This window comes from Sciurus carolinensis, chromosome 16 (genome assembly GCF_902686445.1).
Source record: "Sciurus carolinensis chromosome 16, mSciCar1.2, whole genome shotgun sequence".
NCBI lineage: Eukaryota > Metazoa > Chordata > Mammalia > Rodentia > Sciuridae > Sciurus > Sciurus carolinensis.
Window position 1 is genome coordinate 46,803,033 of NC_062228.1, and position 22,213 is coordinate 46,825,245.

Consider the following 22,213-nt stretch of genomic DNA (forward strand, 5'->3'; position numbering starts at 1 on the left):
TCCAGTACAGTGTGTAGGTGAAGAATCCTGTGTAGCATATAAATAGGTGTTCTTTAACCCCAACTGCCATCCTGTGCCCAGGTATCAGGACCATAAGTGACAATAATCCTCTGGCATGGCCAGTCATCTTTACCCCAAGTTTTTGGCCTCCTAGATCAACTCCTTTATCAATGGACCTCTTTTTCCTTGGCCCTAGATCCTCATACAAGGGAATCCCTAGGTCTTTTCCAGAGACAAATAGTCATTCAATTATAGCATCCGTCTGGTGAGGCAGGTCCTAAATATGTATTTTAATCACCACTTGATTATTATAAATTGATTCAACACATGGTTTACATGATTTCCATCACTGGGGCAGGAGTGGGATAGAGCCCCCTAAGACTAAAAAGGAAACCAAACCAGTGATAGACCAATGTTTGGCTTAATTTGGGTTAAACAGTGTAAGTTAACAAAGTCAACTAATAGAACCAAAGAAACCCTAGAAAACCTACATAAGCAAGGTAAAATAGTACAAATAAATATTTATACTATTTGTAGCAAAATATTTATGCTATTTGTAGTAACATGTAGCAAAAACCAGAGAACTATTATATAGGGCTAGAAGTAAGGGCTGGCACTGCACTCCAGTATAAGAGCCATCTTAGAGGATGAAAGCGTCTTTTGCCTGGTGATAAGTTTATCTTCCACCACGTGTTGATCAGTCAGCCCCCGAGTCACTGAAGCAGAGCTGTAGTTTCCTCAAGCTTAGGCTGTGTGCAGGCTAGTCAGCTTCTAGAGTGACCAGAGCAGGGCTGTTGTCCTGATACTCAAGCTTCTCCAGGGCTTCCTTCCTCCAGATGGTCAGGTGAAGAGGTGAAGCAGAGTCTGGAATGCACTCCCAATCCATGATTCCAGGCTTAAGCCTGGCATAATGAATCCAGGATCCTATCTCTATTGCCTTTCCTGCAGTTGGGGTGAATAAAATGACAGTTAAAATTCCCTTCCATAGAGGTTTTGAGGGGTGAGTATTTCATTCTTTGACCCAGATTGAATCTCCAGTGTGGGGATCCTCTCTACCATGTCCCATGTGGAGGAGAAAAGGGTTAACTGCCAGAGGATGATGTTGGGAGTTTTTCTATTACCCAAAAATCTTATCTCCTAAATGAACACACAAGAGTCAGTACTCTTTTCCTATGAGAGGGGACATGACAGGTCTGGCCATACCAGCTCCAGCCTCTTACAACAACATGAAGTCACCCAACTCTCCTTTATTTATAATATACAGGTGAAGGGGGCAAGGACTGGGAGGAGTTTCTTCTGTGATGGACAGGATAGGGTGGAGTTAGGGAAGCCATTGTCTTAAGGAGAAAATTCCAGAAGGAGACAGGGAAGCTCTCCCTGCAGCACTACATGCTTCCTGGCAGTCGCTAGAAGCCAGGTCTTTGCATTCTATGGCTCAGCCTAGTCTGATTCTGATAAACAAGGATAGCTTCCCACATCTCCACCCTTTTAATATTAAAATGCAAATAAAGGGCAGTTATCTTGAGGCTCTAGATCTTAGTTCTGAGAGCAGTTCCAAGGTCCCAGTTGTTGGTTTGGAGGGCTGCTCCATGGTCCCAGCTCTTGGTTCTGAGTGTATGGCAACCTATTATCATGACACAAAAAGAATTAGTAGCAAACATATCATTCCAATACCATTCAATTTAGGAAATATCTGATTTACAAGGAACATAGAGTCCATGAGATCAATTCTATCTTTTGAATATCCTGGATGTGGTAACACAATTTTACAAAATCCAGGCAATTATTACTGCTATGTCAAATGTCCATTAGATTCTTCTTATTTATCTCTTAGTCCCATTGGGAAGTATGATATTTAGTTGCAACAACACACATGCTTACAGTCACTATGGTATTTAAGCCTTTGTTTAAATTTGAGAGCAAAAGGCTCATCCCTGATATTTGATATAGTAGCTGTAAAAGCATTTAATTTAATCTCAATCATTCTGTTAATACTTAACTTTCAGGGGCCATAGCATCTAAACAGAAGGAATCATGCCCCTTGATATAATGAATGTGGAAATATATAGAAACCTAGAGGAATACATTAAAATATATATGAACCAAACTACCATCAAAGAAATAACTGTTAGAATGTAGATGTGAATTATCCATCTTTCTAGTGTAGTATCTGTCAGTTCATTATATTTCAATTTGGTCTTTATTACATGATTACCAGTAGTGCAAAGTAATATCCAAATAATAGGGAATACTCCTAATTATATGGAATTTCAAAATCAGAATGATTATATATTTAATTTTATTTTGAATACTGAAAATGTTTTTAAACAACTTAATTATTTGCCTAGTTCCTTAGATCTTTCATAGCATTGAGGGTTTAGATTAAGTATGGTTGCTTGTAAATTATTTTTAAGAAGAATTAAAAGTGAACCATTTAGTGGCAATGTTGCCATGTTAGGCCTTGTTGGCTTTGTATCTTCTAAAGGAAAATATTTTCTTATAACTGTCTTTCATCAACTTTTTAAAGTTAATCAAAAAACATATCCATCACCTTCAGAGATAATATGTAGCATTGGCAAGACATTTGTATATTTTATCCATTTAAGAAAGGTGTCAGATTCTATCACAGAACAATTAAGATATTGGTGGATATCTCATAGAAATATCTGACCTTATATGAGAAAATCCCATTACAATAACTGTTTGAACATATAATCCTAAGTTCCCTAAGTATAATTGGCTGACCTAGGTATTTCTTATGCTGTCTTTTTCTTAAAGGTTACATCTAGACAGTCAGAGAGTCTATCATGAGACCAGCATAAAGATAAGTTTCCATTATAGCCAATATAGTCAAATCCAGTCACATGGATGGGCGTAATGTGAATATCTTCAAAACCTTCCATCATATAAATGTTATCAGTAAATATTGGAATTGATTCTCTAGTCCACATGGTTGGATATAATAAAGGTGGATCTGGGAAATGGACCCAACAGATTTACTATATTTCACTTACCTGAGAGCTCAAAGAGCTGTGTATAAATATTGTGGTTGAAGATTTAAGATCTCCTTATTGTAAAATCTGGTGCATTCTACTGCTCCATTTGTCACTCAGCAGTGGTGAAACACCTAATATCCTAATTTTTAGACAATATTTTTTAAACTAAGTGGGTTTACATAGGTATCTGTTTCCCCCCTTCTTGTTTTTATTTTTTTTTAATTGTAGAAAGAGATTGCTATAAACTAGAGCATTATCACCTTAAATTGTAGACAATAATCTAGCATTGTAAAAATATTTAAACCATAAGAAGTGACTTAATAAATATTTGTATTTGGCCAGGAAGATTAACAAAAGCTGCCTGTTATTAAAGCCAATGTTGTTAAGTTGAAAGGGCATTACAATAAAAGAAGAAAGGTCCAACTTCCACCAAATATATGATTTGATTTTGTCTCTAATAGTAGGCTGAATTAAAAAGCTATAAAATGCACTCAGTACAGACATAGAAAATTAGTCTGATGACCTGTTTGTTTTGTAGATAATGGACTTATTATTCTAAACTAAGTTAAACTATTATATTAGAATTGGTAGTATCTGTCAGGATAGTGATTCAATAAATTATTTAAAAATCCTAGACTTTATGTCATTGATCTAGCAATTGTATTTTAAGGGACTTATGGAAAGATAATCACTATGTATAAAGATATAGTTGTATGAATATCTTTAATAACTTTGTTTTTAAAGTAGGAAAACTAATCCAAATGTCCAAAATAGGGTTTTGGATAAATGAACTATTTGACACAAATCTGACATTAAGAGTAATTTTGTAAAAGAATACTAATTGTGTACATCTAAAATAATGTTATAAGCTTTAAAATGAACAACATAATTGTGTATGTGCAAAATATGTACATCTCTGAGCTTATATATGGAAAGCAGTTTGGAAGATTTAGTAAATGTTAATAATAGTTGTTGGAACTTCAAAAAAAATTTTATGTACACTTAATTTTTCCTAAGTGGGTCTCTTGACAAAATCTAGGGAAGCTACCTCAATCTTGAAACCATCTTTAGCCTCTTTATCTGAATATTACTTTATAAAACTTCCATATATAATTCTTTGGTTAATATAAATTAAGTAGCATAATCTAATATCACATCTGAAACATGAAACAGATAAGCCAAGAGCGTCCATCCTTTCTTCAGGGAAGGTGTTAAAATACATGTCAGCCTCATCTAGGCTAGTTCCCCTCAGTTATAGAATGTTTGCCAGTAGCAATTTCATTTAACTTGGATAATGACCCTGTAAGGTAAATACTATTATAATATCCATCTTATAAGAAAATTGAGACATGAGAGAGGAGAGTGATGACTGCCATTTGAACACAGTTTATTGCTAGAATTTTACTTTGGGTGACTGAGTATTTCTCTAGCTGAGTAGTTCTCTTTCAGGAGCCTATTGCCCACTCATTCTAAACTGCAGGAAAGGTGGACTTCTGAATAAGCATGGATGTATTTTGAATTGAAGGCTTTTGTGGTGTTCAGGGACGTGGCTGTGGACTTCACCCAAGAGGAATGGAGGTGTTAAGCCCTGCTCAGAGGATCCTACACAGGGAAGTGATGCTGGAGACCTATAGCCACCTGGAATCATTAGGTAAGTATGGCATCGCTTAGCACTAGAATTTGCCCCACAGGATATTTTCCACGTGTCATGAGAAAGGTTATACCTTTGGGTTGGACTTAAAACAGTAATTAATCTTTTTCCTTTTAGTAAATCTGGATTTAGAAGAGTTGAAGCAGAAAGTTTGATTTACTTATGTTATGTATGACACTGCATTTCCAGGTCTCTTTCCCTGGAAAAGAGAGGCTGGGGCTCTCATTTTACCTTCTCTTTCTCTAGACACAGAAGATTTTCATCCCCCAAATATGATTCATTTCTGACTGGAGTTCCCTTTCCTTATTCAACTCTTCTTCTCTGGAGAATTCACTATTCATGGGTCTTCTGTAACCTTGTGAGTTCTCTTTTTTTTTCTTTCCTACAAACAGAAATTCCACTTTCCAAACGAAAACTCATTACGCAGCCGGAGCGAGGGGAAGAACCCTGGAGAGAGGAGAGAAAACATTTGCCAGGCCTCTGTCCAGGTGAGTGTGAGCATGGGATAGATGGGACAGCATACCGCTTGGCAGATAGGGCAGGAAGAGGCATTTCTCAGATGCTGAGAAGAAGCTACTCTGCAGGCCTCCTAGGCCACTGGTAAGGCTTTCTTGCATTGCCTTCCTTGCAGAATATAATCTTCAATTGACAGAGGGATTTTTCTGAGGGAGGATCTCTTCCCTCCTCCTGAAAGCCCTCCCTTACTTGTCTTTGTCTTCTCTATAATGCTTTCTAAGTTCCTAGTATTTTTTCATTCCTTCAGATCTTAAAAACTATACCTACCACATTGGCATTAACTCTTTTGGATGCTGTTTTCCCTTATGCTAAGAATAACTGATTATCTCCACTTCTCCAGATTATAGCAAGCTGAGGATAATAATAAAATACATACTCATGTGCCAGCACTCTGGTTTTAGAAATGAAACATTACCTAATCAGTTGAAGCTCCCATTTCCAAATTGTATCATATACCTCCCCACTGTCCTGCCCATAGGGAACTGTATTTCAGTATTAGGAATTTATAATGCCCGATTATGTCTCTCTGGAACTTGTGAATATAATAAGCTTTGTTTTATTTTTTTTCTGACCCTCTCTTCTGTATTTTCTTTTGGCCATATCTGAGTATCTTGTAAAAGAACATAAAACAGGATACAAATATCTTGCATATGTTTTGATACATTTATCTGCAGTATTTTTATTTATGTTGTCATGTTTTTATATGCTATTCTAAATGGAATTGTATTTTAAATTTTGACCTTCAGTTGTTTCCTGCTAGTATAGTGAGAATACTATTTGTGTATTGTCCTTGTTTCCTGTCACTTTGCTTACTTCATTTATGAATTATAGCTTTTTTTCTAGATTCTTAGAATTTTCCATGTGTAGGTCATGTCATCTATGAGTAAAGACAGTATTACTCTTCCATTTTAAACAGAATGCTTTGATCCTTCCTCCCTCCATCCCTTCCTCCCCTACTTTCAACCTTACATCTATCCCTCCTTCTCTCTTTCTTCTTCTTTGTCTCTTTTTTCTTTTTGCCTTATTGCAACTGCTAGGACCATTGGTACACTGTTGAATAGACTTTGTAAAAGTGAACATTCTTTCCCTGTTCCTTGCATTGGGTGTTAAGTGTTCACTTTTTCATCATATAATATCATGTTACTTTTATCAGGTGACCACTTTCCCTTCTGTTCCTAATGTGTTGAGTTTTTATCATGGATGAGTTGAGTTTTCTCACATGAATATTATGTTTTTATTTAGATCATCTGTCACAAAATTAGGGCTGGGGTTGTGGCTCAGTGGTAGAGCACTTACCTAGCATGCGTGAGGCATTGGGTTCAATTCTCAGCACCACATATATATAAATGAATAAAATAAAGGTTCATAAACAACTAAATTTTTTTTTAAATTTTTTAAAAAGTCACAAAATGACACCTTGGGTGGTCAAGTTTTTTCTTTGTAAATAGAATTCATGTAAATAAAGTTTTCTTAGAAAACAGCTATACCCACCTAATTTAAATTTTCTCTCTTGATGCTTTCATATTATCAGTACAGCTGAATACTTAAAACAGATTGTGTGGTCTACAAGCCTGTAACATAATTTGTTTGACTTTTTAAGAAAAAAATTTCAGAACCTTCCTTTAGGAGATATTACAGCATTTCTTCATTAGCTTGTTAATATGATGAATTGTATTGATTGATTTTTGAAAGGTGAATAAGTCTTTCATTTTTGAAGTAAACTTTATTTCATCATATTATATATTCTTAATATATTATTGAGCTTGATTTGCTGTTTTGCTAAGAATTTTTATCAGTGTTCATGAGGGATTTTGATTGGTACTTTCTTTAAGTCTTAGTCTGGTTTTGATAGGAGAGTAATAGTGACTTCATAAAATGAGTTCAGAGTTATTGCTTCTCTGTTTTACTGACAGTTTATTAGAGAGGTTGGGGTTGTGGCTCAGTGGCACAGTACTCACCCAGCACATGTGAGGCCCTGGGTTTGATCCTCAGCATCACATAAAAATAAAATAAAAGTATTGTGTCCACCTACAACTAAATATATATATATATATATATATATATATATATATATATATATATTTTAAAAAAAGTTTATTAGAATTGGTATTCTTTTCTTAATGTTTGAGAGAATTTAGCAGTGAGGTTTTCCTTAAGGGAAGATTTTAAATTTCAGATTCTATTTACTTAGTAGATATGTGATTATTTTCATTCTGTTTCTTTTTAAATCAACTTAAAAATTTTGAGGGGGGTACAAAGGAATGAACTCAGGGGTGATTGTATATTTCAATCAATGTATCCACTTAATCTATTTTAGCTAGAGATTTATTAAATTTGTGTATCTTTGCAAAGAATCAACTTTTGATTTAATTGACATTTTTGGTGGTACCACGGATTGAACCCACGACCTTATACATGCTAGGTAAGCAATCTACCACTGAGCTATTTTATTGTGAACCAAGGCCTTGAAAAGTTGCTTGCACTGACCTGGAACTTGACCCACCTGCCTCAGCATCCCAATTAGCTGGGATTTCAGGCATACAGTACCATACCCAACAGCTTCAAATTGATTTTCACTTCTTAAAATATGGAACACTTCACAATGTGCATGTCATCTTTGCACAGGGTCTATGCTCATCTTCTCTGGATTATTCCAATTTTAGTATGAGTGTGGCTGAAGTCAGTCCTCAAATTTATTGTTTCAGAAATTTTCATTTTTATCTTTTTCTTCCCTTATACTTTGTGCTTAATTTGCTCTTTTTATCCTGATTTCTTGATGTAAAAGCTTAAGATATTAGTATAGACCTTCTTTTCTGGTTCAATAATGTATAGCTATCAATTTCTTTTTAAGCCTTGCCTAGCTGACTCCTACAACCTTTGGTATGTTTTCATGATCATTTAGTTCAGAGAATTATCTCATTTATTTTCTTCTTTAGCCTACACGTTGTTTAGAAGTGATTTCTAGATATCTGGAAATTTCTAGATATTTTATTATTATTGGTTTTTAATTTAATTGCATTGTTGAGAGAACATATACTTGTTTTCAGTTTTCAAGATCTGTTAAGAGTAATTTTATGACACAGCACATGTCTGTTTTGGTGGACATCCTAAGAGCACTTAAAAATAAAGAGTATATTCGGTGTTGGGATTGTGGCTTATTGGTAGAGCACTTGCCTAGCATGTGAAGCACTGGGTTCAATCTTTAGCACCAAATTCAACACTGAATAAAATAGTTATAAAAAAAATCCACTAAAAACCCCCCAGTATGTACATTCTGCAGTTGTTGGTGTACTTTTCTATAAATGCTAGTTAGGTTATGTTGATAATATTGAGATAATTTACATTGGTGATTATTTCTAAGTTTTTGGCCATTATTTCAAACAGTATTCTTTATCATTTTAGATTTATCTGATTATCTCTAATGATCTCTCAAATATTGATTCATATAGTTTGAAAAAAGTTGCTTTTTTTTCCTGTGCTGGGAATTGAACCCAGGACCTTACACATGCCAGGCAAGTGCTCTACCACTGAGCTAAACACACAGCCCTACTTTGAAATTTTGCTATGAGGTACATGTACATTAATAATGATTATAACTTGTTACTGCATTGATTTTTATCATTTTGCAGTTATCTGTTTTTATTAATATTCTTTGTTTTAGAGTTTATTGTCTGATATTAAATAACAGTTCCAGTTTTTATGATTATTCTCTGCCTGGCATACTTTTGTCCCTTGTTTTCATTTCAATCTATTTATTTGTCTTTGTATTTTAAATAGGTCTTTTGTGACACTGTATGGTTGATTCTTCTTTGTTTGTTTGTGGTACTGGGGATTCAATCCAGGGCTTTGTGCATGCTAGGCAAGCACTCTACCAACTGAGCTACAGCCACAGCCCATTGGTTCTTTTTTATTCGGTTTGATGATCTCTACATTTTGATTGCAGTTTACAGTGTATTTGCACCCAGTGTTACTGTAGATATAGAAATTTTATTTATTTATTTATTTATTTTCTAAATAAGTGTACCTGACTGGAAATTTTAGTTTTGTCAGATTTTTATCTTCTCTTTCTGATCTGGTTTTCCCTCCTCTGTACCTTCTTCAGCCTACATATTTTTAAAACCAAATACTTTTTGGTTGCTTATGTGAATTTGTGGGTGTGACTTTTCCAGGCATTACTACGTGTCTTAAACCAATTTAATTAATTATTGTTTGCTTCAGGTAGTGTAAGAATGTTGCAAGAGTGTGTTTACATTCTCCTCATCTTTAGCACTGTTATGTACATTATGCCTGTACAATCCTAAACCCAAAACTATAGTGTTAAAATATTTCTTAATATTCTATTTAATTTTGCAGTATTGGGGATTGAATGCAGGACCTCACACATGGTAGGCAAACATTTTACCAGTGAGTTATATCTGTGGCCCATGTTACAGTTTTTAAGCAGTCATATAACACAGTCATATACTGTTAAAGAAACTAGGAGAAGTAGGCATATAGAAGATGTGTGAGCATCTGTGTGTGGGGGGAGTGTGTGCGATATCTACCCATATTTCTGGTACCTGTCACTCTTTTATATGACACAAACTGTTATCTGGTGTCATTTTCCTTTATATGGAAAGACGTTCTTTAGAGTTTAATTGAATCTAATTGAATTTAATTCAATTGATTTTTTTAGTTTAATCTGAAAATGATATTAATTCCACCTTCATAAAATAGATAAAGAATTGTTGGTTAAAACATTTTCTTTCAGGGCTGCAATGTTTTCTGGCTTTCATATTTAAAAAAAAAATTTTTGTAGTTTTAGATGGACAGAATGACTTTATTTTATTTTATTTATTTATTTTTCTGGTGGATACCAGGGATTAAACTCAGGGGCGCTCGAACACTGAGCCACATCCCAGCCCTACTTTGTATTTTATTTAGAGACAGGGTCTCACAGAATTGTTTAGCACCTCGCTTTTGCTCAGGCTGGCTTTGAACTCAGGATCCTCCTGTCTCAGTCTCCCAAGCTGCTTGGATTACAGGTGTGTGCCACTGGGCCTGGCTACTTTATTTGTTTATTTTTATGTGGTGCTAAGGATAGAACCCAGTGCCTCACATGTGCCAGGCAAGTGCTCTACCACTGAGCCACAACACCAGCCCCTCTAAGAACTTTTTACTTAACTCAAGATCACAAAGATTTTATTCTTGGTGTCTTTGAGAAGTTTTATATTTTTAGTTCTTACATTCAGCACCATGATCCATTTTGAGTTACTTTTTGTATATTATGTGAGGTGAGAGTCTAAACTCATTTTCTTGCATGTGAATATTCAATTGTCCGGACATTCTTCATTTAAAAAGAGTGTTTTATTTCTGCACCTAATTACCTTCCATCTTTGTCAAAAGTCAGTAAACTGGAAATCTAGGGATTTGTTTCTGGTCTCCCAATTTTGTTCCATTGAATTCGATCCCCCTTATAACACCAGCATACTATCTCCATTGCTATAGCTTTATATTAAGATTTGAAGTTGGATTGTCTTAAGTTCCTTTTTTTTAACATTTTTTCATGTATTTTATAAATGTTGAATTTCCATATAAGTTTTAGAGTCATATTGTCATTTATAGAAAGGAAAACAAAGCCTTCTGTGATTTTTTAAACATATTTTAGTTGTAGATGGACAAAATACCTTCATTTTATTTATTTATATGGGGTGCCGAGAATTGAACCCAGTGCCTCACATGTGCCAGGTGAGTGCTCTATCACTGAGCCATAACCTCAGCCCTCTGCCTTCTGTGGTTTTGATACAAGGATTACATTGTACCTATAGGTTAGTTTCATGAGAATTACTATCTTAATAAGATTGAGTCTCCTAACCTATGAATGTCTTTCTGTTTATTTAGGATTTTAAATAAACATTCTCTTAACAATGTTTTTTAAAATTTTTAGATTATAAATCTTTTGCTACTTTTGTCAAATTCCTGAGTATTTTATTATTTTATGACATTGTGAATGGTATTGTTTTCTCAATTTCACTTTTGGAACAGTCATTGCTGGTATATTGAAATATAGTCATTTTTTTATATTGATCTTGTATCATATGACCTTACTAAACACAATTATTTCTGGATGCTTGTATGAAATTTTGTAAGCAGAAGAAAGTTTTACCTATTCCTTTTCAATTCCTTTCAAATGCCTTTAATTTCTGTGACTTCTCTGTGGACTGCCTGCCTCACTTTTTCTTCTTTGGCATTTTGACTGGAACTTGACTCATGCTGAATTTTCCTCCTGTACCTGTTGAGTCCTTTTTCTCTTGCTCCTTTGCAAGATTATCTTGTTGCCTCCTGACTTTGACTATGACATCTTTTTATGTTTATTGTACTTGAGGTTTGTTGAACTTCTTGGATCTGTAGAATAATTTTTTCATTAAATTTTGGAAGTTTTCATCTATTTTTTATTAAGATTTTTTTCTGTGAACTTTTTTTCTCTTCTTCCTGAGTCCTCATCACACATAGGTTGGATGGCTGTTGGCATCTTATTCTAAGGCTTGTGGTTTTCTTTAATCTTTGTTTTACTCTCTTCAGTTTAGTTTATTTCTTTTGATCTGTCTTCAGATAATATTTGCACACACAAATATTTACTGTTGTAGCTCTCTAATAATTTTATAATTTCAGTTGCTTTGCTTTTGTATTCCAGAAATCTCCTTTTGTTTCTTTTTAATAGTTTCTATTTTTAGGAATATTCCCTATTTACTAAATCATTGAGAGCACACTTTAATTTTTTATATATTGTTTTAGTTCTTTGAACATATTCATAGTACCCACTTTGAAGTCTTATTTTTTATATTTTCCTTAACTTAAATCTCGGTTCACTCAGTGACAGTTTGTATTATTGCATTTCTTTTTTTCAGTTGGTGTTACTCTTTCCCATTTTTCTGAAAACTTGATATTTTAAATAATATATTATAATTCCTCTTTTACCTGAATATATTTCCTGCCTGAAGATTGTTTTTGCTGCTTTTTTTTTGTTTTTGTTAATTTTCTAGAAAAAATCTATGAAATATGTCTCCTCTGTGAAGATGATGCTTTCTTGATTGTTAAATTTTATCTTTTATTGCATTTCACTTTTGGGGATTGAACCCAGGGTACTGAGACTGGCTTTGAACTTGGTATACTCCTGCCTCAGTCTCCCTAGTTGATGGGGTTACAGTGTGTGTCACCATGCCCTGCTCATGTTTATTTCTGTTGAAAAAAAAAAACTTTTTTTAGTTGTAGATGGACACAATACCTTTCTCTTATTTACTGATTTTTATGCTGTTCTGAGGATCAAATTCAGTGCCTCACATGTGCTAGGCAAGTGCTCTACCACTGAGCCACAATCCTAGCCCTAGAGTTTATTTTTAATTCTGGCTTTCTTGATGTCAGTCTTGAACTGCAGAGCTTAGTGGTCTCTAAGAATTGGCCATATTTGTATTCAACGACTTGAGTTAGAAAGGATTCCTATATATTTGTGGTTAAATGTATGGGTTGGGAGAAAATTTAAAGTTCAGGTGGTTTCAGATCTTTCCTGAAATGAACATTGTGATGCACACCTATAATTCTAGCAATTTTGGAGGCTAAGGCAGGAGGATTGCAAGTTTGAGACCAGCCTCAGTAACTTTGTGAGACTCTAAGCAACTTAGTATGACTCTGTCTCAAAATCAAATATAAAAAGGGGCTAAGAATGTAAAGTATCTCTGGATTCAATCCCCGGTACTGAAAACAAAAAGTCTTTCCTGGCTTTCTACTTTCTACTGAGTCCTCTTATTTTCCCTTTGCCCTGTTTATCACCTTCTTGTCAGACAGGGATATGTGGAGAGCCCAGGCCCACTCAGTCCACAGCCAGGGTTGTGTGGAGAGTTTCCCTAGCCTCTCTCTGATAGTCTCATTTTCAGGGTCTCCCTGTTAAATTCTGGACAATCAATTTTTTTTTCTTCAGGACCATAATATTCAGATAGCAGTTCTTGTCTTCCCTGTTCATTTACTACCTGGACCTTTCCTTTTTGAAAAATATTTTTAGTTGTAGATGGAAACAGTACCTTTATTTTATTTATCTATTTTTATGTGGTACTGAGGATCAGACCCAGTGCCTCCACCTGAGCTACAATCCAGTCCTAGACCTTTACTTTTATAGATAGTTGTAGTGGGTGTTGGTTTCTTATCTTCCATTTCATTTCAAGTGAGCCCCTCTTATAGCCTCTGATGGCTTGGTGGCCTGTCTTACTATAAGCTACCACATTAACAAGTAAGCTAGGATGGAGGGAGAGGTCAAGACAACTACAGCAATAATGTTGCAAACTCCTTCTCTGAAGTTCAGTGTTTTTCAAGAATAAACACTTGTTGATTTATTTTTGTTTTTGGTTGATTTTTTGTTCTGCCAAGCAGTACCTGAGTAATGTGATAATGTGAAAAGCTGTAGGTATGAGTTGTCTATAATAATATGGAGGTCAACATACTTCTATAAAGTGTTATGTAGTGCACATTTTAAGTTTATAAGACCACATACAGTCTTGTCAGATTGTCTTCTTTCCTTCCTCGAGATCCTTTTTTTTTTAAGCTGGTAGGCCTTACATAAATAGGTTGCAAGCTGAACTTGGCCTGTTGGATGAGTTTGCTAACTCCTGCAACAGAAAATGTAATGCATAAAGAGAAATGAAAAACAGGACTTGTGAAGGATTTCTGTGTGGGAGATAGCTTGTAATATGAATGACCTAGGCAGCCTTACTTTTGACTTCTCTAAAAATGTTCTCTATTCAGCAGGATCAAAGTCAGAAATTGAACCTTGTCCTTCCTGCCCTGTAGTATTCTGCAGTCAGCAAGCCCTTAGCCAACATGTGTGACTCAATCATCTGCCTTAGCTATTCTCAACTTTATATGCAGGAAATCATCTCTGCCCATGGAAACACTGCACAGAATATCAGAAACAACAGCAGGAGCAAGTCTTTGATCAATTTTCGCTTGACTGACAAAGCAAAAATTCAAGAGAGAGAACAAGACTCCAAGTCATTATTTGGCAGCCCACATAAAAATGAGACTTCAAAGCTGCCCTCCAACCCACATGAAGAACATCCAGAGAAGTCCAAGGAAGACAACATAATAGTGGATATAAGGCCCAGTCTAAAATAGAAGGCAGACCTTGAGGAAAGGGACAAAGTATTGCATGATTTGGAAGTCCCAGGATTTAGAGCAATCAAATTTGAAGAGTTCCAGCCAGACTTTATTGAGGAGTCAAACCTACTTAGCCTCCAGAAGACACACACAGAGGAGACACTGTACATGTACACAGAGTGAGGACCAAACTACAGCAGTATGTCAGTCCTTGTCAAAAACCCAAGGACACACCCTGGAGAAAAGTCTTATGTGTGCAGGGAAAGTGGGAGAGAATTTACCTGGAAGTCCAACCTCATCACACACCAGAAGATACACTCGGGGAGAAACCTTATGTGTGTAAGGATTGTGGACAAGGCTTTACTTGGAAATCAAACTTCTTCGCACATCAGTGAATACCTCAGGAGTCAAGCCTTACATGTGCAAAGAATGTGGGCAGAGCTTTAGCCTAAAGTCAAACCTCATCACACACCAGAGGGCACACACTGGGGAGAAGCCTTATGTTTGCAGGGATTGTGGGTTTGTCTTTTCCACCATTCTCACCTCATCATACATAAGAGGGCACATTCTGGAGAAAAGCCTTATGTTTACATAGAGTGTGAGCAAAGTTTTAGTCAGAAGTCCCACCTCATCAGACACTTAAGGACACATACAGGAGAGAAACCTTACAGATGCACAGAATGTGGGCATAACTTTAGCTGGAAATCAAACCTCAAGACACACCAGAGGACTCACTCAGGAGTTAAACCTTATGTATGCCTGGAGTGCAGGCGATGCTTTAGCCTGAAGTCAAACCTCAGCAAACACCAGAGATCACACACAGGGAGAAGACTTTTGTATGCACAGAGTGTGGGCGAGGCTTTACCAGGAAATCAACCCTCATTACACACCAGAGGACACACTCAGGGGAAAAGCCATTTGTATGCTGGGAGTGTGGGCGAGGCTTTAATGATAAGTCAACCCTGATTTCACACCAGAGGACACATTCAGTGGAAAAGCCCTTCATGTGCAGAGATTGTGGCAAAAAGTTTAGGCAGAAGCCAAACCTATTTAGGCATAAGAAGGCATGCTCGAGTTCCTTTGTTTGCAGGGAATGTGGGCAAGGGTTTTGTGATAAGTTAACTCTCATTAAACACCAGAGGGCACACTCAGGGGGTAAACCTCATGTGTGCAGGGAGTGTGGGCAGGGCTTTAGACACCTCGTTAGACATCAGAGGACATATTCAGGAGAAAAACCTTATATTTGTAGGAAGTGTGGGCAGGGTTTTAGTCGGAAGTCAAATCTCATCAGACATCAGAGGGTACACTTAGGATAAAAACCTTGTGTTCATTACAAGCAGTGTAATGAAGTCTAGCAAGGTGTCTCAGTTACCAGACATCAGAGGACATGAAGAGAGCTATGGCTTTAGTAGTAAGTCAGCCATCACTCAACACCACAGAGGAGACATCTTACTTAAGACAGTAGTGTGCACTCCTGTGTATTGGTGAGAGTCTCATCTCCATTCATCTAAAGGAGAGTTGATGACCCATTTTCAGGAGCTCTGGCTTCTCTACTGCGGATAGTATGTTGTGGAGTACTTTAAATAGGGAATGGAGGGCTGGAGTTACAGCTTAATGGTAGAGTGTTCCCCTACCACATGTGAGGCACTGGGTTGGATCATCAGCACTACATGAAAAAATAAGTAAATAAAGTAAAGGTACTCTGTCCCTGTACAACTAAAAAAATGTTTTGAAAACAGGGAATGGAGACTATTTCAGTGTTACTTTCCAAGGACACTTGAACACTCCTTCCCTCATACCCTCGATGTTACAAAGATGACAGTACTAGAGCCTGTTTTTGAAGTCTATGTGACCTGAGAACAAGACACTTGGCTGACAGCATGGCTGATTTAATGTTGGTTCCTCAGCAGAATAGTCTCAGGAAGAGTTTGGGGTATGGTGAATTCTTGGGGACAGAGAGTGCATGGATTGATGAGGATTTTAATACATAATAAGCTGACAAGTGGGAAAAACTGTAAATATCTTAGCTCTAGGTTTTGGAAAAAGGGAGCCAGTTTTTAAATATTCTCCCTTGCTTGCTTGCTGGGGTTTCTCTGCTTCTAGGTTTAATTCATACTGAAGATATTTTTATTGACCTGTGTATTTAGACTAGAGATGTATTGTGTGCTTTTACAAAGAAAACACACAATATGAAGAACTAGAAATGAAATGACTTTTGTTCTTTGAATACAACATCCCCTAGAGGTAATTCTTCAATGTAAATCTTTTCAGCTATTGTAAAATATGCCATTTTTCTGGTTGAGATTATTCCCTTTTAAAAATGGTAATGTTCCACAAATTAATATAATTTTTTAAAAAAAATTTAGTTATATGGACACAATGCCTTTATTTTATTTTATTTTATGTGGTGCTGAAGATTGAACCCAGTGCTGCACACATGCTAGGTAAGTATCTACCACTGAGCTATAGCCCCAGGACAAATTAATTTTAAATTATGGGTTAGGTCTCTCTCTCTCTCTCTCTCTCTCTCTCTCTCTCTCTCTCTCTCTCTCTCTCTCTCTCTCTCTCTTTTTCATGGAACTTGACTAAATAATCCTGAATCTTATTTGGAAAATAATATGTCCAAGATGTTTGGAATGGGCAGAAAATATAGAAACTAATAATAAATGATTTTGTCCAGATATGGGTATTTAGAATAGATCTTTAGAATCATATAAGAAATAAGAATGTGGTGAAGCAGGACTCCAAACTAGTACCAAAACAGCAATTACAAGATTCAGTGTTTAGGTCACTGACTGTCAATTGAGAGAAAAAATAAATGTAGATCCTCATGTCTCAACATTCAAAAAATTAAGTAAGGGAATCACTCATTCAAAATGGTATGAGTTCTAAGAGTTCTAATTTTGTTCAATGTCTGTTTGAGAAGACTTGGTTAAAAAAGGTTGTAAGTATTCTATATGGAGCCATTCTCCTGGCCCACCTGCTCATGTCTTCTCCATTGCAATTCCTGGACTGGCTCTCATACTCCTTTTCAACAGAAAAATATCTTTTAGTTTTAATCCCTTTCAGTCTTAGAATTTAGGCATTCTTTTCTGTAAGATCATGTCACAAAATGATGGTTCTGACATTAAACATGTACCTTTTACTGTTTCTAACTTCTAGAAAGACTATCACAGTATTCAATTTAATTCATCCACAAAACAAAAGATTTTGCTTTAAATTGTTAAAAAAATTCTTAATAAAAAGTAGAATGGAGATCCTACATGAAGACTCAAATAGATTTGAAGAGATATAAACTGCTTCCCACTCACTGCTCCCATGGCAAGTAGACTATACTGTGTTGAGAGAATTTTGAAGAAAAGATGGTAAACAATGTGAAACAATGTAAGTCTGTTATGATCACCATTAGAAGGTTTCATTTTAAAAGGTGGTAATGAGTTTTAAAATAACTAACTAAATTTCATTTAATTCTATTTTAATTCATAATTATGTAACAGTCATTAGATCTAAGTATGGTCAGATGATGTCTGGAGGCCCTGAGACCTTTTTGGGGATTTGATTAAAAATTTCATAGTAATACTCCTAAAACTTGCTTCCACTGTGCTGATATGTGCACTGATGGTGCAAAAGCAATGGCTGAGAAAAACTAAGGAGGCCTTCACACAAATCACAGCAGTGTCACTAAACTGTACTGGCAGTTACTGTTTTTCACCAGCATACACTTGGAATAAGCAAAGGCCAGTTCCACTTAGGAATGCTCTTTATAGTCCAACTTTCAAAAGGCCCTGGGTTCAGTCCCCAGCACTGCAAAAGAAAAGAATAATGAATGTTTCTCATAAAGCATAAAAGTTTTATCAGTCCTTGAATACAATATTTTATAATTACAGTTTTTATTTTTAGATGATTATAGATTCATGTGCAGTTCTAAGAAACTAAATATAGATATTCTATGTAGTATTTGCCCAACTTTTTTTTAAATTGGTGCCAGGGATTGAACTCAGGGTAACTTAACCCACTGAGCCACATCCCCAGCCCTTTTTATTTTTTGGAACAGGATCTCACTAAGTTACTTAGGACCTTGCTAATTTGCTAAAGCTGGCTTTGAACTTGAGATCCTCCTTCCTCAGCCTACCAAGCCACTAGGATTACAGTCCTGTGCCACCATGCCCAGCTATTGACCCAATTTTTAAATTCCACACAATATCAAAAGCAAGATACTGAGTACATTTTCAAAAACATTTTATATGATGAAATGGGAAATGAACACAAAGCTCTTCTATATCTTTAAGAACAATAGATTATTTCAAGGAAGCATTTCTGTGATTGAGTTATGAGCTGAACTAACTGCACTTTTATGGTTGTTATTTTTATTTGAAAGACTGATTCACATATTCAGTAAACATTTTGTTAAAAATGAAGTGATTTTGGGGTTGGGGATGTAACTTAGTGATAGAGCATTTGCCTGGCATGCAAAAGGCCCTGTGTTCAGTCCTTAGTACTACATATATACACACCAAAAAGGTGACTTTTTTTTTTTTGGTACTGGGGATTGAACTCAGGGGCACTTTGCCACTTCACCTCTGAGTCACATCCCCAGCCCTATTTTGTATTTTATTTAGAGACAGGGCCTCACTGAGTTGCTTAGCACCTCACCATTGCTGAGGCTAGCTTTGAACTTGCAATCCTCCTGTCTCAGTTTCCCCAGCCACTGAGATTACAGGTCAGCATCACTGCACCTGGTACTAAAAAAGGTGACTTTTAAAAATATTAACAGGAATTTTTGCTAATTTTAAGCAAAAAGAAATTGAATTATAAAAACCACGTATTCCCCCTGTGAAATGTGACAGTTTCCTAATACTTAGCTCTTTATGATGAGATTGATAATATTAGTGAATATGAATCTACAATACCAAATAATACAATTTATCAACCTTGGAAGATCTGCTTACCTCACTGAGCCAATGTTCCAAATGATTACTATGTGATGTTAAAAAATCATACCTGGGTAAAGATTCATCTTACATATAAAGTAGACAAATGAATTTTAATTTAGTAAATGTCCAATTCATTCCACATTACAAGTAAGCTTTAAGAAATCGTACTTGTTGATTTTTGATATACTATCAAAGAGTAACATCAACAAGTTTCTGAAAATGCCATTGAAATGCTCCTCTATCTTCTAAGTCTATTTCTGTGTTAGACCAGATTTTTTTTCTCTCCTTCCTTCAACTCTCCCTCCCTTCCTTCCTTATTTCCTTGGACCTTCTTATTTATTGATTTCTTTTTATTTTTTATTTATTTATTGAGACAGGATCTTTCTAGGTTGCCAAGGTTATCCTCTAATTTGCAATCCTCCTTCCTCAGTCTTCCGAGTCCCTGGGATTTCAAGAATGACCACCATGCCTGGCTCTTATCTTGACGGGTTAAATGCAAGAGGACATACAAAATATTTGCTGTCTTTCATTAACTTAGACATTAAGTTACATGCTGTAATAACTAACATTCTCTTTATGTTAATATCCTCTGTGGTTTATGGTTTTTGGGGAAGGGCGGTTGATACTACAGAGTGAATCCAGGATACTGTATCACTGAGCCACATCCCTAGCCCATTTTAATTTTTATTTTGAGACATGGTCTTACTAAGTTGCTTAGGGCCTTTCAAAATTGTTGAGGGGGGCCTTGAACTAGCAATTCTGTCAAGAGTGGTTGGAATTTTTGGCATGCACCACTGTGCATGACTAGTTTTGTGATTGTAATGATCTCCTTGGTGTATGTTTTTTTCTTTTTAATTTCATTAATTTATATTAATTTCCTCACACTGACTTCCTTATTTTATTGCTTTATCATGCTAATATAACAATAATTTATCTTCTTCCTTTTTACTGCTATTTCAAAATCAGTTCATTTCTGTGTAACTTAAAATTTCAATTTTTATTTTTTCTTTTATTCAAGAATAACTTTCAGAGTACTTACAAATGGCTAAATGTATATATTCATTCAGACAACCTCTTAATATTTAATTTTTATAGTTGTATGTTTTGTGATTTTTTTCTCAATTAATAAAGTGTAGTTTCGAATCTGAACAAGCTCTATGAATTTAGATATGTATTATAATAGAAGAGTTATACCAAAATTAAGATGTAAAGATTATTAATTTTGACATTTTTGTGTATAGTTGCCTTATATTGTTTTTATATGATTTGCCTGCATTTTATTAATCTATATTATGCTTTACACATAAACAATTAAATCTGTTATAAATGTAGATATAAACAACATTAGAACCACCACTAATGTATCCACCCCAGCAGAAGAAATGTCTTAGAGTTTTAAAAAACAATACATCCATTTATATAAATGGTATACTAAATAAATTTGTACTCACATCAGGAAACATTTCTCTAATATTTTCATCAAGTATTCTCAGCAGATTTCAAATATATTTTAGTTACATGTATAGAAATTAATAATATTTCTTTTTTAAAAATTTATAATTTTAGATGGACAGGATGCATTTATTTTATGTTTATTTTTATGCAGTACTATGGAGCAAACCCAGTGTTTCATACATGCTAGACAAGCACTCTGCCACTGAGCTACAGCCCCAGCCCAATAATATTTCTTCTTGATAATTTTTTTTTTTTTTTAAGTCATGGAGCAATCCCAGGTCCCATTCAGTGATTTTATTAATCTGCTCTATTGTTGAACTTGCTTTTTGGGGTTGAACTTGCTGTTCTGACTTCTTTGTTTTCATGTTGATATACTTGTTTTGTGAATGGAGTGTCCCTTTAAACAAAATGCCACCTCACTTAAGTTGGCAAAATGCCAATAAGTCACACACATGTACTGTCTGCCCTAGGAAAAAGCATGAAAAAGGGAATAAACAGAACATAAAAAATAAAATGGTTGACTAAAGTCCTCAATTATTTTTTAAATATTTGTTTAGTTGTTGATGGACTTTATTTTATTCATTTATTCATATGTGGTGCTGAGGATCAAACCCAGTACCTCACATATCCTAGGCAAGTGCTCTACCACTGAGCCACAACCCCAGCCCCTAAATTATTAATTACTGCATCAAATGTAACTCACCTGAATATACTGATTTAAAGCAGATTAAAAATACTTGACACAACTACATCCTGTTTCCAAGAAACCAGTTTCAAATATAGCATTATAGGTAGATTAAAAGTGAATGAATAGTGTGGCATACTTGGAACATGGCAGAGTAAGAAGCTCCAGGAATTATTCCGTTCACCAAAACAAGTATTGAGGTGGCAAAAACTGCCAGAATTGATTATTCAGAACTCTTGACTCTCCTCACACTTGCGATATCCAGGGGATTGCTTGATGAAGAACAGTGTGTATATTTTGAATTTCAGCACTTGAATACCAGTTATTAGACCCTAATCCCAGTCCCACAGCAGGCTGCCTTGGGGGAAGGCAGTTTATGATCCTGCTTTGACTTGCAGTGCTAGGGTTGACAGTAAGAACCTTGTCCTTTGATCATCTGCCTGGCAGTTCACTGAGGTCCCAGTGCAGAATCAGCCAACATTCAACCCTCTTGGACTGAACAGGGTTCCCAAGTAGCATCTGTCATTAATTACAAAAGACAAGTCACTTTTTTTTCTACTGGATTTAGGCATTTAAGGAGATATTTTCCAGGTTCCTAACTGATCCTTGATATAATGGAACAGAAACTTCAGTAAAGACAAATGACAAGGAATAGAGTCTGCAAAAATTTGGGAAAAAATACTAAATGAATGGACAATGCTATACCTCTAAAATCAACAACAGTCCCTGACAGGGACACCAGTTCTCAATAATAAATGCATAAACCATACAAAGAAACAAGAAAATATGGTCAATAAACATGAAAAAAGGACAAACTATTTATGAGGCACCTGGACACTGAACTAAGTAGATT

General features: G+C 35.5%; 1 non-coding gene and 1 pseudogene across 1 annotated transcript; one reads left to right on the top strand and one right to left on the bottom strand.

Moving 5' to 3' along the window:
- The first annotated feature begins 4,598 nt into the window (after positions 1 to 4,598).
- LOC124967193 (zinc finger protein 875-like) lies at positions 4,599 to 15,602 on the top strand (annotated as a pseudogene).
- On the bottom strand, positions 7,745 to 7,849 carry LOC124967676 (U6 spliceosomal RNA). The gene has a single exon (XR_007105595.1). It is a non-coding gene; the product is annotated as a U6 spliceosomal RNA (small nuclear RNA).
- Positions 15,603 to 22,213: the final 6,611 nt, after the last annotated feature.